This window comes from Balaenoptera musculus, chromosome 20 (genome assembly GCF_009873245.2).
Source record: "Balaenoptera musculus isolate JJ_BM4_2016_0621 chromosome 20, mBalMus1.pri.v3, whole genome shotgun sequence".
NCBI lineage: Eukaryota > Metazoa > Chordata > Mammalia > Artiodactyla > Balaenopteridae > Balaenoptera > Balaenoptera musculus.
Window position 1 is genome coordinate 42,095,598 of NC_045804.1, and position 18,715 is coordinate 42,114,312.

Consider the following 18,715-nt stretch of genomic DNA (forward strand, 5'->3'; position numbering starts at 1 on the left):
ATAACACCATAGATGAGTTTTATCTTTTTCATCTTATTGCATAAAATACTTAAATTTATCATCTTAAACATTTCAAAGCATACAATTCAGTGGCATTTAGTACACTCACAGTGTTGTGCAACCATCCCCGTGACCTAGTTTCAGAACATTTTCATCACTTCAAAAGGAAACCCCACACCTATTAGCAGTCACTCCCCATCCCCCATTCTCCTCAGCCCCTGGCAACCACGAATCTGCTTTATGTCTCTATGGACTTGCCAATTCTGGACATGTCATATAAATGGAATCACACGATATATGGCCTTTTGTGTCTGGTGTCTCTCACTTAGCAAAATGTTTTCAAGGTTCATCCATGTTGTAGCATGTGTCAGTACTTCATTCCTTCTTTACGGCTGAATAACATTCCGTTGTATTTCTACACCACATTTCTGTATCCTTTCATCAGTTGATGGCCATTTGGGTTGTTTCCACCTTTTGGCGATCATGAATAGTGCTGCTATGAACATTCGTGTACAGATTTTTGTTTGAACACCAATTTTGTCTGTTTTCAAACTTTAACATTGGGCACATGATTCATATTCTTTTTTAAAAAATTAATTAATTAATTATTTTAAATTGAAGTATAGTTTATTTACAGTGTTTCAGGTGTATAGCAAAGTGATCCAGTTATATATATATATTCTTTTTCAGATTCTTTTCCATTACAAGTTATTACAGGATACTGAATATAGTTCCCTGTGCTATACAGTAGGTCCTTGTTGTTCATCTGTTTTATATATAGTAGTGTGTATCTGTTAATCCCAAACTCCTACTTTGTCCCTTCCCCCCCTTTTCCTCTTTGGTAACCATTTGTTTGTTTTCTATGCCTGTGAGTCTATTTCTGTTTTATAAATAAGTTCATTTGTATCATTTTTTTAATTTTTTTTTTTATTTTTTTATTTTTTTATTTTTTTTTTTAAATTTATTTATTTATGGCTGTGTTGGGTCTTCGTTTCTGCGTGAGGGCTTTCTCCAGTTGCGGCAAGCGGGGGCCACTCTTCATCGCGGTGCGCGGGCCTCTCACTATCGCGGCCTCTCTTGTTGCGGAGCACAGGCTCCAGACGCGCAGGCTCAGTAATTGTGGCTCACGGGCCCAGCTGCTCCGCGGCATGTGGGATCTTCCCAGACCAGGGCTCGAACCCGTGTCCCCTGCATTGGCAGGCAGACTCTCAACCACTGCACCACCAGGGAAGCCCTGTATCATTTTTTTTAGATTCCATATATAAATGATATATGATATTTGTCTTTCTCTGTCTGGCTTACTTCACTTAGCTGCAAATGACATTATTTCATTCTTTTTTTATGGCTGAGTAATATTCCGTTGTACATGTATACCACATTTTCTTTATCCATTCATCTGTCGATGGACATTTAGGTTGCTTCCATGTCTTGGCTATTGTACATAGTGCTGCTATGAATATTGGGATGCATGTATCTTTTCAAATCAGAGTTTTCGTTTTTTCCAGATAGATGCCCAGGAGTGGGTTTGCTGGATCAGATTCATCTTCTTTTTCTGTCTGACTTCGTACTTTGTGAAGATTATATTCTCTAATAAGAGATTCATCCACATTACTGCATAGCAGTAGCTCGCTCATTCACATTGCTCAATAAAATGTCATTATGTGAATATATCAATTTTATCTAATCTATTGTTGATGGGTCATGTCCAGTTCTGGGTTATTACAAAGAATGCTGTTATGAACGTTCTCGTTCATGTCTTTTGGTGAACACAGGTAGAGATTTGCTATCAGACATATACCTAGGAGTGGAATCACTGGGTCATAGATGCTGCCAAAGGGTTTTCCAAGGTTGTTGCAATTTTCACTCCCCCAGAAATATGTGAAAGTTTTACTTGCTCCACATCTTCACTAACACGTGACATTTCCACCCGAATGTTTAATAGATATCTCAAACCCAGTAAGCCCCAAACTTAACTCTTATGTTCTCCTATAAACCTGTTCCCTCTTTAGTCGATGGCAACTTTGTCCTTCCAATTGCTCAGGCCAGAAACCTTGGCGTCACCACGATCTTCCCTTTTTTGATACCTGACATCCAACACATCCAAAATATGACCTCATCCTTTATCCTGCTGCCATCCTTGCTGGAGCCATCGTTTCTCACCTAGATTCCTGGAATGTCTTCCTATTTGGTGTTCCAGCTTCCGTTCCACATATGAGCACAGCAGCTGCCAGGGTGATCTTTTTAAAAAAAATTGTGGTAAAATATACATAACATAAAATTTACCATTTTAACGGGTATGGTTCAGTGGCGTTAAGTACATTCATGTTGTTGTGCTACCATCGCCACAGGGTGATCCTTGTGTGCATAAGGTAGACCACGTTAATCCTCTGCTCAAACTCCTCCAATGGACCCACACTCTGGAGGAAGAGTCCAAGGTCTTACGACAGCACGCCAGGCCTTGGCCAACCTGGTCTCCTGTTATTCCTGTGATTTCATCTCCTTCTACTTCTCCTTGGCTCTCTCTACCCCAGCCCCTTGGGCCTTCTCGTGTTCCTGGAACAAGCCTGGCATGAGTTTGCCTTAGGGCCTTTGAGTTGGCGATCACCTCTGCCTGCCCGGAATGCTCTGTCCCAGAGAGTCTTACGGCTAACTCTCTTGCCTCCCCCACCCCCCCAGAGTCTTGCTCAATCAGCTTGAGGATTTTTGCCCACTATCTCTGAATTTAAATATAAAAGCTGGGACTTCCCTGGCGGTCCAGTGGTTAAGACTCTGCACTTCCAGTGCAGGGGGCACGGGTTCAATCCCTGGTTGGGGAACTAAGATCCCGCATGCTGTGCGGTGCAGCCAAAAAAAAAAAAAAAAAAAAAAGAATTTATCTTTAAAGAATATATATAAGAGCTGGCTTGTGGTTAAAGAATTCTCACGGTAAAGGTTTTTTGTTTGATTGTTTTCCTTCCCACCTGCTTCCAGTGTTTAACATGGGCAATTTTCCTTGCTCCTCTGGGGGGAAAAGGAGTTTATTTCTCGCCCACTCTTGTACTGAAGATGGGGCCCAGCCTTATGGGAAGCTCTCCATTTAATTCTTCACCTTGACCGGGCTGGGGTTTGTGTCCTTGTCCACGCACTCTGTGAGGCCTTGGAAACCAGTGCTCAAGATCATGTGGGTTTGACACAGGTCCTCAGGGAGAAAACCAGCTTCTACATTCTCTCCGGTTTCCTGCTTTCCCTTCCTCTTTGGCCTCTGACTATTCTTAACCCTTTATGCCAGCTCACTTGGTGCCTTTAAAGGACTGAAAATGTTTTGTCCAGCCTTTTGACTGTTTCAGCAGGAAGTAGTTTGGGGTGTCTAGTTGGCTCTGTGGCCAGAATCAGAAGTCCATTCAACGTCAGCTTTAGGGAGACAGCACATTGTAGGAGAAAAGACTGGGGTTCAGGAATCCTTGGTCCTGCCTTCAAACTAGCTGTGATTTTAGACCAGTCACATCACACGGACCCCCTGGGCCTCAGCTTCTCACCTGATAAAATAAGGGCTTAGGGGCGGGTGGCCTCAAAGATTCTGTGATTCCACATTAACTGACAGACCATCTCTGTTTTGATGGAACTCATGACTGTGAGGGGAGAAAGCTCCCAGTTCAGGTGGCCTTTCTGTGTGCTCTCAATGATCTGCCAGGCCCTGGGTCTGGTTTGGGAGAGGAGATGACAAATGTGGAATGCCAGTGGTAAGAAGTATGAAATGAAGGGCAATTTATCAATTCCCCAGAGACTGGGGGAGGGGCAGGGAGGAGGGAAGAGACTGACATTGCACACGGGAAAAGGGCCACGGATGCTGGGTGGGTAGTGGAGACAAGAGTATGGACATGGTGAGTCTGTGGGTGAGGATCTGCCCTTGTGCTGGTAACTTGGGTCCCCAAAAGAAGGTCCCGAAGACAGAGGCTTAGGGCTTGGCCAGCAACCCCCCTTCCCCTTTTCTCCTTCCCAATCAATACATTGTTTAGTCTGGAGAGTTTTTTGGACTTCTATTAAATGAAACCACACCGTATATATTATATTGTGATTTCCCTTATTTGTTTAACATTGTGTTTATGGGATTCACTCATGAAGTTATAGCATATTTATTTTTATGGCTATGTAGTATTCCCTTGTATGAATAGAGAATATATATTTTTTTATTTTTATTTTTTAATTAAAGTATAGTTGATTTACAAAGTGTTACTTTCTGCTGTACAGCAAAGTGACTCAGTTATGCACATATATACATTCTTTTTTGTATTCTTTTCCATTATGGTTTATCCCAGGATATTGAATATTGTTCCCTGTGCTATAGAGTAGGACCTTGTTTATCCATCCTATATGTAATAGTTTGCATCTACTAACCCCAAACTCCCAGTCCCTCCCTCCCCCACCCACCTCCCCCACCCACCTCCCCGTTGGCAACCACAAGTCTGTTCTTGAATAGAGAATATATATATTTTAACCCATTCTCATGTCCACGGGTGTTTGGGCTGTTTGCAGCTTTTGTTTTTATGAGCAGTGCTGCTGTGAACATCCTGGGGCCCATGTGGTGGAAGAGATTCTCCAGGTGCATTATGACGAGTAGAACTGCCTGTTCATAGAGTGTGTGTGTACTGGGTAATGCCAAACTATCTTCCAAATACTTGGGTCCACTACTCCTCCCAGCAGTCTGTGAGTGTTCCTAACACTCCGTAGCCTCAGAGCTCTCCTCGGTGCTGGTCTGTCCACTCAGCTGTGTCCACATCTCAGAGGCCCCTTGGTCTCACTTGGCCTCTGGCCTGAGTCCCTCTGGTTTGGTCCCCCCCTCCCACCACCCCCAGGCTGATCTGAACTTCCTGTTTCCCAGAGAGTTGGAGCCCTGGCTCATATTGTTGGCTCAGCCTCTGGGTCCAGGCATAGGGCTTCAGCCTTGTCCTGGGCCCTCTGGCTCCTGGGGGTCAAGGAGGCTAGACATCACTTTCTCTTGCCAAGCCAGGTGGCCCTGGAATTTTCCAGCATGGAGGAGGCAGTGTTGTCTCCCCATACCTCCCAGAACCAGGAGTCCTTAAAGACAGCTTTAAGGGCTTTTCTTGAGGCCTTTGGGCAGATTAGCACCAGCCCTGTCAGCGCCGGCAGGAGGACGTGACATGTGTGCTGGCCGCAGGCCAGGCCACACGGATGTCTGTGCACAGTGCCAGCTCAACCAGCCGGGGGCCTCAGGTGTGCGGTGCGTGCAGAGCCGGCCCTGCCCAGCGGGGGAGCCCCGGGAGCCCACCTCCTCCTGTTGCATTCACCTTCCTGCCAGGTGCTTCCTTTCTGACAGTGGCTGCACCAGGGATGGCACCCTGCATCCTGGGCTTGGAGGGTTTGGGTTTTTCCTTGTTGTGGGAAGGCACGACAGTGTCATGGTTCCCAACACAGGCCAACTTGGGTTAGAATCCCGGTTCTGGGACTTCCCTGACGGTCCCGTGGTCAAGACTCTGTGCTTCCACTGCACGGGGCGTGGGTTCGATCCTTGGTTGGGGTAGTAAGATCCCATATGCCCTGCAGTGCTGCCAAAAAATATATTAAAAAAAAAAAAAAAGAATCCCGATTCTGCCTCTTACCAGCTGTACTGGTGACTTAACCTCCCTCAGCCACTGTTTCCTCATTTGTAAAATGAGGACACCATCTACATCTACAGTGTTATTAAATGAGAGAATGTGTGTAAAGCATTAGTACTCTCCCTGGCACACCCTGGACCCTGAGAACTGTTTTGGGTAGTTATTGTGACAATATAATGGTGGAAAGAACTGGGTTTAAAGCTAGAAGGATGTGGGTTTGAATCCTGATGCTGTCACCTCTTGCTTGTGTCATTTAGCCAGTCTGAGCCTCAGTTTTCCCCATCTGCAAAATGGTATATAATAAGAATTTCTACTTCACTGAAGTCATTGAACTAAAATGTGTAAAGAGCTTGGCAGAAAGTAGTTGCTTAATAAATATCAGTGACCGTTATTATTACATGAGAGGAAGGACTTTTATTTTCAGTTAAGGGAACTAGAGACATGATAACATAGAGAGTCATTATTTTCTGTGAAACAGCCCAGACTTCAAATTTTTACATATTTGAAATTATTAAAAATACATTATAAACATTTTGGAAAAGAGAAAAGGAGAAAAATATCAAGAATTCCCCCAAGGTCCCACCACCTGAACATAAGCACTGTGACCATGTTCGTGTAAAACTCTTCTGGGATTTTTCCACACATATTTTATGAAGCAGTTGTAATAGTAGGATATGGACTTTTCTGTATTCTTTTTCCTTCACTTAACGCTGTATCATAAACATTTCCCCATGTTGCTACATGTTATTCGTAATTGTAATTTTTTATGATTGCATACCATTCTTAATTAAGACCTTTATGTGTAAACTTCTCCGGTATTTCAGGTTTTTTCCTTAAGATTCCAGAAGTCAAATTACTGGGTCACGGGGCATAAACACTCTTTATAGCTTCAGATTCATGTAGCCAAGTTGCTTTCCAAAAAGGTGGTATCAATTTGAATGCAGTAATGTGTGAAAAAGCTCATCCAACTGCATATCCATTGGTACTGGGTATTATAAATACAGCTTTCTTGAGACTGATTTATGAACTAGGTCTTGTCTTTATCGGCAGCAGTTGCCAAGCCCAAAAAAAGTGAAAAGGAGTTAGTAAACCACAGCAAACTTCATTAATGCAGAATCATGGAGTTGAAAAGTTAATACCTCTTGTCTCACCTGATTTTACCTTGTGCATTTAGACTATAAAGATGGATGGATACTATATTTTAATTTAACAGTTTTTTAAAGTTTATTTTTTTCTGTTATAAGAGTAAAATGTGATTATTAAACACATTTTGGAAACGACAGAAAAAGTTGAAAGATGACTCACTCTTAGTTTCAAGGGTAACATTTTAGTACATTTCCTTATTTTCTTCTAAACATTTTTCTCTTTTCACATAACTGAATATACTCTATGAATAATTTTAATTTCTTTTTTTGCTTGTTATAATACAGATATTTATTTATATAACTGTAAACATATATAGACATCCTTTTTTAGCCTATGTATTGTATTATTTTTATTGTCTTTTTTTTTTGAAAAGGAAACACATACTCACGATTTTAAAAAATTCGAATAGGGCAGGGTGTACAATAAAAAGTCTCTTTCCCACCCTTGACCTCAGTCATCCTCTCCAGAGGAACCATTGTCATAATTTTCTTGTGTATCCAGAGAAATTCTATGCATATTCAAACATTAAATGGGCTTTTCTACACAAATAATAGAGTGCCAGACATACTAGTTTGCACCTTGCTTTCTTGTCTGTTTCACTTAATGTATCTTGGAAGTCATCCCACAAAAGCACATATGATTTTGACATGGTCTTTTTAATGGCTGATAAAATATATTTCATGGATGTACCGTAATATATTATCCAGTCTGCTACTGAAGACTATTCCTTTCTTTGGTTCCTATAGACAGTGTTTCAAGCAACAGTGCTGCCCTTCATGCACGTGTCAGTAACGTCTGTAGGATAAATTTGTAGCAGTGAAATTTTGCTAGGGCAGCTGATGCATTTTAAAATGTACACCCGTTAAATTTTGATAGACACCATCAGATTGCCTTCTATAGGACTTGTACCCAATTAAACTCTACCCAATAACATATAAAAGTTCCTGTTTCGGGGCTTCCCTGGTGGCACAGTGATTAAGAATCCGCCTGCCAATGCAGGGGACACGGGTTTGAGCCCTGGTCCGGGAAGATCCCCCATGCCGCGGAGCATCTAAGCTCGTGCGCCACAACTACTGAGCCTGTGCTCTAGAGCCCGCGAACAACAACTACTGAGCCTTCGTGCCGCAACTAGTGAAGTGTGCACGCCTAGAGCCTGTCTGTGCTCCGCAACAAGAGAAGCCACCGCAATGAGAGGCCCGCGCACCGCAACTAGGAGTAGCCCCCGCTCACCACAACTAGAGAAAGCCTGCACGCAGCAAGGAAGACCCAACACAGCCAAAAAAAAAAAAAAAAAAAAAAAAAATTCCTGTTTCCGGGCTTCCCTGGTGGCGCAGTGGTTGAGAGTCTGCCTGCCAATGCAGGGGACACGGGTTCGAGCCCTGGTCTGGGAAGATCCCACATGCCGCAGAGCAGCTGGGCCCGTGAGCCACAGTTACGGAGCCTGCGCGTCTGGAGCCTGTGCTCCGCAACAAGTGAGGCCGCGGTGGTGAGAGGCCCGTGCACCGCGATGAAGAGTGGCCCCCGCTTGCCACAACTAGAGAAAGCCCTCACACAGAAACGAGGACTCAACACAGCCATAAATAAATAAATAAAATAAAATTAAAAGAATCCGCCTGCCAATGCAGGGGACATGGAGTAGAGCAACTAAGCCCGTGAGCCACAACTACTGAGCCTGCGCTCTGGAGCCCACGAGCCACAACTACTGAAGCCCGCGTGCCACAACTACTGCAGCCCACGCGCCAGAGCCTGTGCTCCGCAACAAGAGAGGCCACCGCAATGAGAAGCCTGCGCACTGCAACGAAGAGTAGCCCTCGCTCGCCGCAACTAGAGAAAGCCAGCGCGCACAGCAACAAAGACCCAACGCAGCCAAAAAATAAATAAAATAAATAAGTTAAAAAAAAAAAAAGTTCCTGTTTCTCCATACCATCACCAGCACAGAGTGTTAACAATGTCTTTGATCTTTGACAAACTGGAAGGTAAAAATTCCACGTTTAGCATAATTTTTTTTTCATGAGAAAGGCTGAATAATCTTTTTTTTATGAATTTATTTTTTTAATTTATTTTTATTTTTGGCTGCGTTGGGTCTTTGTTGCTGCACGCGGGCTTTCTCTAGTTGTGGCGAGCAGGGGCTACTCTTTGTTGCGGTGCGCGGGCTTCTCATTGCCGTGGCTTCTCTTGTTATGGAGCACGGGCTCTAGGCTCGTGGGCTTCAGTAGTTGTGGCGTGTGGGCTCAGTAGTTGTGGCTCGCGGGCTCTAGAGTGCAGGCTCAGTAGTTGTGGCGCATGGGCTCAGTTGCTCCACGGTATGCACGATCCTCCCAGACTAGGGATTGAACCCGTGTCCCCTGCATTGGCAGGTGGATTCTTAACCACTGCGCCACCAGGGGAGCCCTGAATAATCTTTCAAAGCCACTTATATTTTGTTTTCTGTGAACTGACTAGACTTCGCTTTTAATTACTGAGAAATATCCCAGGGGGAGGATTTACCATAATGTATCTAACAGTTACTTTATGTTTTTTCTAAACTTTCACTGTTATAAATAATAAGCATAGTGAACATCTTTTTTGTATAAAGCGTCTTCAGCACTTTGTATTGTTTTCTTGGAGTGGATTCTTGAAAATGAAATTTGTGGGTCAAAGGGTATTGGCATTTTAGAGACAGGATTGCCAAATTGCTCTTGGAAAGGCTTATACTAGTTTACAGTCCCACCAACAATGTACACGTGTGCCCAATTCACTTTTCCATTGCCAGCATTGGCTTGTCTTATTTAAAGGATCCCCCAGGACGCAGCTTCTGCAGACTTACTTTGTGCTCTAAACCAGTGTTAGCCTAACCTTTAAAGCCAGCAGACTTTCCTTCTTTGCATCACAAACCCCAATACTTCCTGTCCAACCGAGGCTCAGCTTTGTTCTGGGAGGACTCACAGTTTCGCATCAGAGATGTCAGTGTCTGTTTTCCTTTCTCTGTAAAACCCCACTGCCAAGTTTGTACAAATCACTGTTAGTAGAAAAACATTCCCGTTGTTCCAAGAAGAGCTCAAATGCTCCTCTCCTGGATTACCAAGCAGAATAGGTTACCTATGGCCCCGGAGATGGGCAGCACAGCATGCCGGGCTCTTTCTTGGGGGGCGGTGCCATCCGATTCATTCCTGCTGGGATGTGGCAAAGTCAGTGAGCGTGACACTGGGGAAGGTGCCCTGTGTGCTGGGTTCCATCAGCGCAGGTGTTACCTGGAAGAGGAGACATTTGTTTTTATCTGCTCAATACCTCTTTCCTCTTCTGATAATAGGGGCTTCTCTTGCTCTTGCAAACTACTGTATCATGACCTAGCCCTGGCCTAGTGGAATCTCCTTTCCTCTTGGCCAGAGTGACCGACTCAGGAGCAAACACTTGACCCAAGAAAGGCCAGTCACATTCCTTCCTGGAATTTGACCTATGGGTGCTGGGAGAACGAAGTGTGTTTGGTAAGCTGGGATGATGTAGGCTTAAGGCTGTGGTGGTCCTCTTCCCCTCCATGTGGAAAATTCTGTCTGCAACAGAAGTCTGGGAATGTGGAGCTAAGGAAAGACCCACAGAGATGAGGCAGGAAACGTGGAAAGAGACTGTCTTCATGCCGGCTATTTGAGTGCTTGTCTGAAATGGATGACTCAGCCTTTGTCATCAGAAAGATTTATATTAAAACAAAAGTGGAATACTATTTTTACCTTTCAGTCTGTCAAAGATCAAAGACATGGTTAAGACTGTGCTGATGATGGTATGGGGAAACAGGTTCTTTTATATGTGTTTGGGTAGAGTTTAATCTGGTACAAGTCCTATAGAAGACCATCTGATGGTGTCTATCAAAATTTAAAGTGTACATTTTAAAACGCATCAGCTGCCCTAGCAAAATTTCACGGCTAGGAATAGATCCTACCGATATTACTGACACATGTGCATGAAGGGCACTTACAATGCAAAAGTCTAATTCACCTGGAGAGGTCAGAGAACTTGCACCTTTGAGGTGAGTGCAGGGAGTTCTGGAAAGAGGGAGCCAAGGGTTGGTACTAGAGGAAAATACCAGGCATCAGATGCAAACATTTCAGATGTTTGAGATGATAGTCAGGAGGGGGCAAGGTAGGGATCGGTGGCTGGGAATATGAGAAGCAAGTCATTGTATATATGTGGTACATATATACAATGAATATTACTCAGCCATTAAAAAGAATGAAATAATGCCATTTGCAGCAACATGGATAACCCTGGAGATTGTCATACTAAGTGAAATAAGTCAGACAGAGAAAGACAAATATCCTATGATATTGCTTTTATGCGGAATCTAAAAAAAAGATACAAATGAACTTATTTACAAAGCAGAAACAGACTCACAGACTTAGAGAACAAACGTATGGTTACCAGGAGGGAAGGGTGCAGGGGAGGGATTTATTGGGAGTTTGGGATTGACATGTACACACTGCTATATTTAAAGTAGATAACCAACAAGAACCTACTGTAAAAAAAAAAAAATTAAAAATAAAAAAAACTATAGATGAGGAAAAGGCCATTAAAATAAATAAAAATGGATGCAGAAGAGTATTAGAGTCTAACTGATTTGGACTGGGAGCAAGGATGTACTCATATTTTTTAACATGATATAGATGGAGAAAAGTCTTATGTAAACTCTAATCTATACTCGTAAAACCATACTCTGAAAATCATATTCATTAATAAGTGCTGTAATTGAAGAGGGTGTTTGCCAATCAGAAGCACATAAAAAGGAGAACAGGTTGGATCATTAAAGAGATTCAAAATGCTTTACATGCAAAATAACTGATATGATTGGAGCTATTTAGAAAAGATCAAGAAAGCAATTACAACTGTTTTAAAAGTTCTTTAGTAACTGTGATGTGCAGTAGGGATGCTTGTCAATTTCTGAGGAAAAAGTGGATTAAACTAGGACCAAAGAATGAATGTGAAAAAAAAAAAAAGAAGCAAGTCAGGAAGTACAAAGTCAAAGATAAGAGAGTCGATTGCATCATCTGGGCACAAGATGATCTTGAGCTACGCTGGCAGTGGACATGGTGAGGAAGAAAGCAAGAATTGCAAAGGTAAGAGTTGACAGGGGACTTCCTTGGTGGCACAGTGGTTAAGAATCTGCCTGCCAATGCAGGGGACATGGGTTCGAGCCCTGGTCCGGGAAGATCCCACATGCCGCGGAGCAACTAAGCCCGTGTGCCACAACTACTGAGCCTGCGCTCTAGAGCCCGAGAGCCACAACTACTGAGCCTGCGTGCCACAACTACTGAAGCCCGCGTGCCTAGAGCCTGGGCTTCACAGCGAGAGAAGCCACCACAAGGAGAAGCCCGCGCACAGCAACGAAGAGTAGCCCGAGCTCGCCACAACTAGAGAAAGCACAGCAACGAAGACCCAACACAACCAAAAATAAATAAATAAATTTATTAAAAAAAAAAAAAAGAGTTGACAGGATTTGGTGACTGGCTGGCTAACTGTATTACAATAGTCTGCTTGTGCTGTTATAACAAAATACCACAGACTCGGTAGCTTAAACAACAGAAATGTATCTCCTCATAGCTCTGGAGGCTGGGAGTCCAAGATCAAGGTGTAGGTGGTATTAGCTTCTGGTGAGGCCTCTCTCCCCAGCTTGTAGATGGTGCCTTCCTGCTCTGTGCTCGCATGGGCTTTTCTTTGTTTGTGTGCACAGGGAGAACTCTGGTGTTCTTCCCCTTCTTATAAGGTCAGCAGTCCTATAGGATCAGGGCCCCACCCTCATGACCTCATCTAACCTTAATTACCTCTTTAAAGGCCCTATCTCCAAATACAGTTACACTGGGGGTTAGGGCTTCAACATACAAATTTTAGGCGGGGGAAACACAGTTCACTCCATAACACTAACCGAGTAGAAATAAGATTTTGGGATAGGATGATTCACTTAATTTGTTCGGGCGTATTTTTTCTGGGGCTTTAAAAAGAGATTTGTAATCATAGGTACGTGTGAATGTAAAAATTCTGGTCCTTTCACTTACCCTTTTAAGCATTTCCTTGAATTGCTATGTAGTGTTCATAACTATCATTTTTAGAGGCTACGTTGCATTCCTGGTAGTACCCTAGTATTATTCCTGGTCTTAATCTTAACTAGTTTCCCTTGGCCAGCTAAACAGCTGCAAGCCCTATCCATCCTTTCTTTGCCAAGCTCATTGTAACCATTCCTTTCTCCCTATCTGATGGCCAACACCCACCATAAGGCCACGTCATTGTGTGCCATGGGCTTCCTCACTGGTCCACTGGTCATCTTGTCATTGGTTGTGTCTACTGCATTCACCCAACACAGAGGAGACAAATGAATCTTAAGGCTGTTTGTCACTCCTCTACCTTACCATTAACTGGAAGATAAAGTCCAAACTCCTTTAACTAGGCATTAGAAGTCCTCCACAATCCAATATTAAGCTAACTTGGTTACTACTCACCCATGCTGTTTCTGTGTGTTTCTTTTCTAGAGTCTGATAGACCCCTCACTGTACTTCCAACATGCCCCATCACTCCCAGGTCATTAACTTTGCTTCATTTAGATGTCCTTCGTGATCATCTAGTTTTATCCAAGTTGAGGTATCAAAACACATCTATGTGCATATTTGACATTCCCAGTAGACCATGACTCACTTCTATAACTTTGGTACTGGCTTATGGCCCAATGTGTAGACTCAAGTTTCTCCAGATTCACCCAGGTTTCTCCTGATTCAAATCCTAGCTCTGTCATGTACAAATTTTATGACCCTGGATAAGTCACTTAACATCAAGCCTCCGTTTCCTCATCTGTAAAACTGGGAAAATACTACTACCCCATTCATCTGACTGTTGTGTATAACATGTATTGTACATGGTTATATGTAAAAGTCACCTCACCAGGTCCCGGGACATAAGTGCTTAATATATCTTAGCTATTTTGATGATGATGACCACGATTAGCACTCTGGAAATATTTGTTGGATGAATTTCAGCTTTGCTCATGCACAGACAGAAAGGAGCAATGGCTTTTCTGTCTCCTTTTTGTGATCCCCAGCCTCGTCTCTAGAACCTCCTGCAACAAACGCCCGTCTTCCAGCCCTGACTCAACATAGCCCCAGAGTGAGAGGCTTTGAATGCTTGTTTCCCTCTTGGCAGCTTGAGTAGGTTTGCCCTGAAGGTCCACTAGCTTCCTTCCAGGAACCAGTTTCATGGAGTTTGATTGACGTTTCCAAACAGGACAGATATCCTGACTCACCTGGGCTGGCGCCCGCTGAGACAGTCTGCGGAAACCAGAAATGGGTTCCTTGCCCACAGCCAGGACCACCACAATACCTCTTATCAGGCCTGCCCCTAATGTCAGAGGATCCCATGACAAGAAGGCAAAAGGAGGCCCACATACCATCTGTCCAAATATTTAAAAGTTGTGAATCAGGCTAACAAAGTGCTACATGTATTCCATCCTTCTACCTTGACAAATGCACCTTCTTAATGGCAAGATCAAAAAATACATATGTGTAAATGTATATAAAAATACGTGTACAGCTATGTAATTCCTGTTACTGAAATTGGCAATGTAGTAAATATGACCGAATTTAATCATAATTGTTTCTGTCTGGATACCCTGTAGATGGGCCAGCGATGTTTGAATGAATATAATAAAAATATTTAAAAATTAAAATAGTTTTTATATGTTTCCAAAGAGTTAATTTTGAGCATTTTAGAAGAAAAGTATATTAAAATTAAAAAGTACCCATGAACCTCCCCATTTATTTAGATCTTTAATGTTTTTCAAAAGAATTTTATAATTTTCTCCATAAAGCACTTACATAGTTTTTGTTAGATTTATTCATTTCAGTTTATATTTTTGGCATGATTATCTTTTTAATAATTACTTTTTTATTTGTTACTGATTGTAGAAATTCATTGACTTTTGTGTATTAATTTCTTATTCAGCCAACTTGCTGAAATCTTATTAAAACGAATAATTTCTCTATAGATTTTTGTGTTTTCCATGTAGCGATAATATATATGAATATTGAATGTTTGATTTATTGTTTTCCAATCCTTATACCTTTAGCTCTCTTCCTCCAATACAGTGCTGAATGAAAATGTTAGCCGACATTCTTTTCTTGGCCTCAAAGGGAAAACATTCAATGTTTCACATTAAATAGGATTTTTGTTGCCAATTTTCTGTAGATACTCTTTAAGGGTTGAGGAAATTCTACTAGATTTCTAAGGATTTTTAAAATATTTTTTTCATGAATGAATATTTAAATTTATCAAAAATTTTCCATTTACTGAGATGATCATATCATTTTTCTCCTTTAAATCTTTGAATTATATGAATTGGTCTTCTAACATTAAAACAATCTTGGATTCCTGCAATAAGCTGAACTTGGTCAAGATTGTTTTATACATTGCTGGAATTGTTTGCTAATTTTTTAAGAAGAGTTTTGTGTCTATGTTTGTCAGTGAAATTGTCTCATAATTTTTCTTTCGTGCACTGTTCATATCAGTTTTGGTATTAATTTTAATATAAAATAAATTGGGGAGTGTTTCTTCCTTTACTGTAATTTTAAAGAGTTAATATTGGAGTTTAAATATTGGAGTTATTTGTTCCTTGAATGATAGAAGTTACTAATAAAACCGTCTGGACCTGGCGTTTTCTTTGTGGTGAGATTTTAAACTACTGATTCAATTTCTTTCTTTCTTCTTCTTTTTTTTTTTTTTCACTGTCTTTGTGGGTTTTTTTTTTTAAACATCTTTATTGAAGTATAATTGCTTTACAATGGTGTGTTAGTTTCTGCTTTATAACAAAGTGAATCAGTTATACATATACATATGTTCCCATATCTCTTCCCTCTTGCATCTCCCTCCCTCCCACCCTCCCCATCCCACCCCTCTAGGTGGTCACAAGGCACCGAGCTGATCTCCCTGTGCTATGCGGCTGCTTCCCACTAGCTATCTGTTTTACATTTGGTAGTGTATATATGTCCATGACACTCTCTCACCCTGTCACATCTCACCCCTCCCCCTCCCCATATCCTCAAGTCCATTCTCTAGTAGGTCTGTGTCTTTATTCTCTAATATTTATTATTTATTTATTTTAGCTGCGCCAGGTCTTAGTTGCGGCATGCGGGATCTTTTAGTTGCAGCATGCAGACTTCTTAGTTGCGGCATGCAGGCTTCTTAGTTGCAGCATGCATGCAGGATCTAGTTCCCTGACCAGGGATTGAACCCAGGCCCCCTGCATTGGGAGCACGGGATCTTACCCACTGGACCACCAGGGAAGTCCCTAATTCAATTTCTTTAATGGTTATAGGATTATTCAGATTTTAAATTTCTTCTTGAGTCAGCTTATTTTTCTAGGAATTTGTCCATATGTTTCTGTTTTCAAACTTATTGGCATAAAATTGTATATAATATTCTCCATCTTTTCAATCTATGTGGCACCTGCAGTTATATGCCATTTTTCATTCCTAATATTATGCCTTCTGTTATTTTTTTCTTGATCAATTTTGACAGAGGTTTGTTAGTGTTATTAATCTTTTAAAATAACATAATTTTGGGACTTCCCTGGTGGTCCAGTGGTTAAGACTTTGTGCTTCCAATGCAAGGGGAGCAGGTTCAATCCCTGGCTGGGGAACTAAGATCCCACGTGCCACGCAACTAAGATTCCATATCCCATATGCCACACAGTGTGGCCAAGAAAAAAGGAAAAAAAAAAACCCCATAGTTTTGGTTTTGTTGATCCTTCTGTGTATGTTTATTTTATATTTCATTATTCTCTGCTCTTATTTATATAATTCCCTTTCTTCCAACTTTCTTTGGGTTTGTTCTACTATTAGTTTTTCTATCTATTTTAAAAAACTTATTATGTAAAAAAAACATATAAAATTATACATTTCCTACTAGCACAGTAATGCGTTAGGTAAACTCTATAAGTTTTAACATGTAGTACTGTTGTTATTGTAGAATTCTAAGTATTTTTAAAATTTCCACTGATATATTATTTAACCCATGACTTTAAAAAATATGCCTCTTAATTTCCAAACACGTTTATTCCCCCTAGTTTTCTGTTTGTAATTGAGTTCAAATTTAATTGTACTCTTGTCAGAAAAAGTGGTCTACAGGATATCAAACTTTTGAAATTTGTTAAGACCTGAATATAATTAAATTTCTTAAATGTTCCATGTATTTCTGAAAAAATGTATACTCTAAAATAGTTGGGGGGACTTCCCTGGTGGCGCAGTGGTTAAGAATCTGCCTGCCAATGCAGGGGACACAGGTTCGATCCCTGGTCCAGGAAGATCCCACATGCCGTGGAGAAACTAAGCCGGTGCGCCACTACTGAAGCCCGCGCACCTAGAGCCCGTGCTCCACAACAAGAGATGCCACCTTAATGAGAAGGCCGCGCACCACAACGAAGAGTAGACCCCACTTGCTGCAATTAGAGAAAGCCCGCGCACAGCAACAAAGACCCTATGCAGCCAAAAGAATAATAATAAAAATAAAATAAAATAGTTGGGTCCAGTGGTATACATAACTTTAAAAAGTTAAACACCTTATAGATAAGAAAACTTCCAAACTGTTTTCTAGAGAGTTTGTACCATTTTACATTCTGACTGGCCTTGCATGTGAGTTCCAGTAGCTCCACATCCTTGCCGACATTTGGGATACTCAGTCTTCTTAATTTTAGCCATTCTAGTGGTGTATAGTGGGATCTAATTGTGGTTTTAGTTTGAGTTTCCCTGACGACCAATGATGTTGAGCATCTTTTCATCTTTTCATGTGTTTATTTGCCATCTGTATATCTTCTTTGATGAGGTGTCTATTCAAATCTTTTGCTGTTTTCTAACTCAATTGTTTGTCTTATTGAATTATGAGTTCTTTATATATTCTGAGTTTAAATTCTATATATTATTATGTATAATATATTCTTCATAATATATTTAATATAGTCTAGACACAGAACTTTAAAGAACTTCATCAAATGTATTTGTTGCAAATATTTTCTCCCAGTCTTACTTCCACTATAGCCATGTGACTTGTTCTCATCAATGACATGTGAGTGGAAGTGATGTGTGATGCTTGTGGGTCAACTTTTAAGAAGCAATGAAACTTTTCCACTTTTTTGTTTTCTTTCCACTTGCCATAAAGAGGCCCCAGGGGATGGTAGGGCCACAAGATGGAAGGAGCTTGGGTTCCTGTGTTACCACATGGAGAAAAGCTGCTGTCCACCAGGAACACTGAGATTAACTGCGGTGAGAAATAAATTCCTACCATATTAAGCCGCTGACATGCTGGAGTTCATCTATTATAGCAACTAGTGTTTCTCTGACTAATACCTGCCTGCCTTGATTGAATTGGAGACTAAAAGTGAATTTCTAATCAGAATGATATATATGTGCCTCCTCTTCAACAGATTTTTGTGTCAAGACCGTCTGAAGCTATTTCCAAAATCAGTTCTTCTAGCCAGGTCAATTTATTTGTTATGGAATGATTGCTAATGTGGTTTGACGAACTACTTAAGTGAACCTTTTATTAAGTCTTTCCAGTGTTTCTTTACAATGTTAAAATAATCTTGGTGAGTTCTTCACTTGAGTTCACAAACAGGTCCACAGTGGAAAGGTTTTCAGTATTGGTTGGTTGGTTGGTTGGGTCAATGAAGTTGCTTCTGGGGCTTTAGGAGGGCTGTGTCTGATATGGTCTCCATTTAGCGAGGGCTCCATGCCAAGCACTTTGCGTGGTTTCTCTTTCAGGCCTCATAACACCATCAGGAGGTAGGAAGTATGACTCCTATTTTAAAGACAAGGAAATTGAGGCTCAGATGAAAGCAAGTCACTTGCTTAAGGCTGCACTGAGACTCGAACATGGGTGTGTCCAGCCCCAGACTTGCATTCTGTTGTCCTGGTGGGAATCAAACTGAACAGGAGGCCATAGATCCACCTCATTTTTCCCAGAACACCCTGTCC

General features: G+C 41.5%; 1 protein-coding gene across 1 annotated transcript in view; it reads left to right on the forward strand.

The window, feature by feature from the left end:
• COPRS (coordinator of PRMT5 and differentiation stimulator) overlaps window positions 1–17,987 on the forward strand; it is a 31,191-nt gene extending 13,204 nt beyond the window's left edge. Inside the window, exon 6 of the transcript XR_005017721.1 lies at window positions 17,901–17,987. The gene's annotated coding sequence lies outside the window, so the exon portion shown is untranslated. The remainder of the gene's footprint in view (window positions 1–17,900) is intronic.
• Window positions 17,988–18,715: the final 728 nt, after the last annotated feature.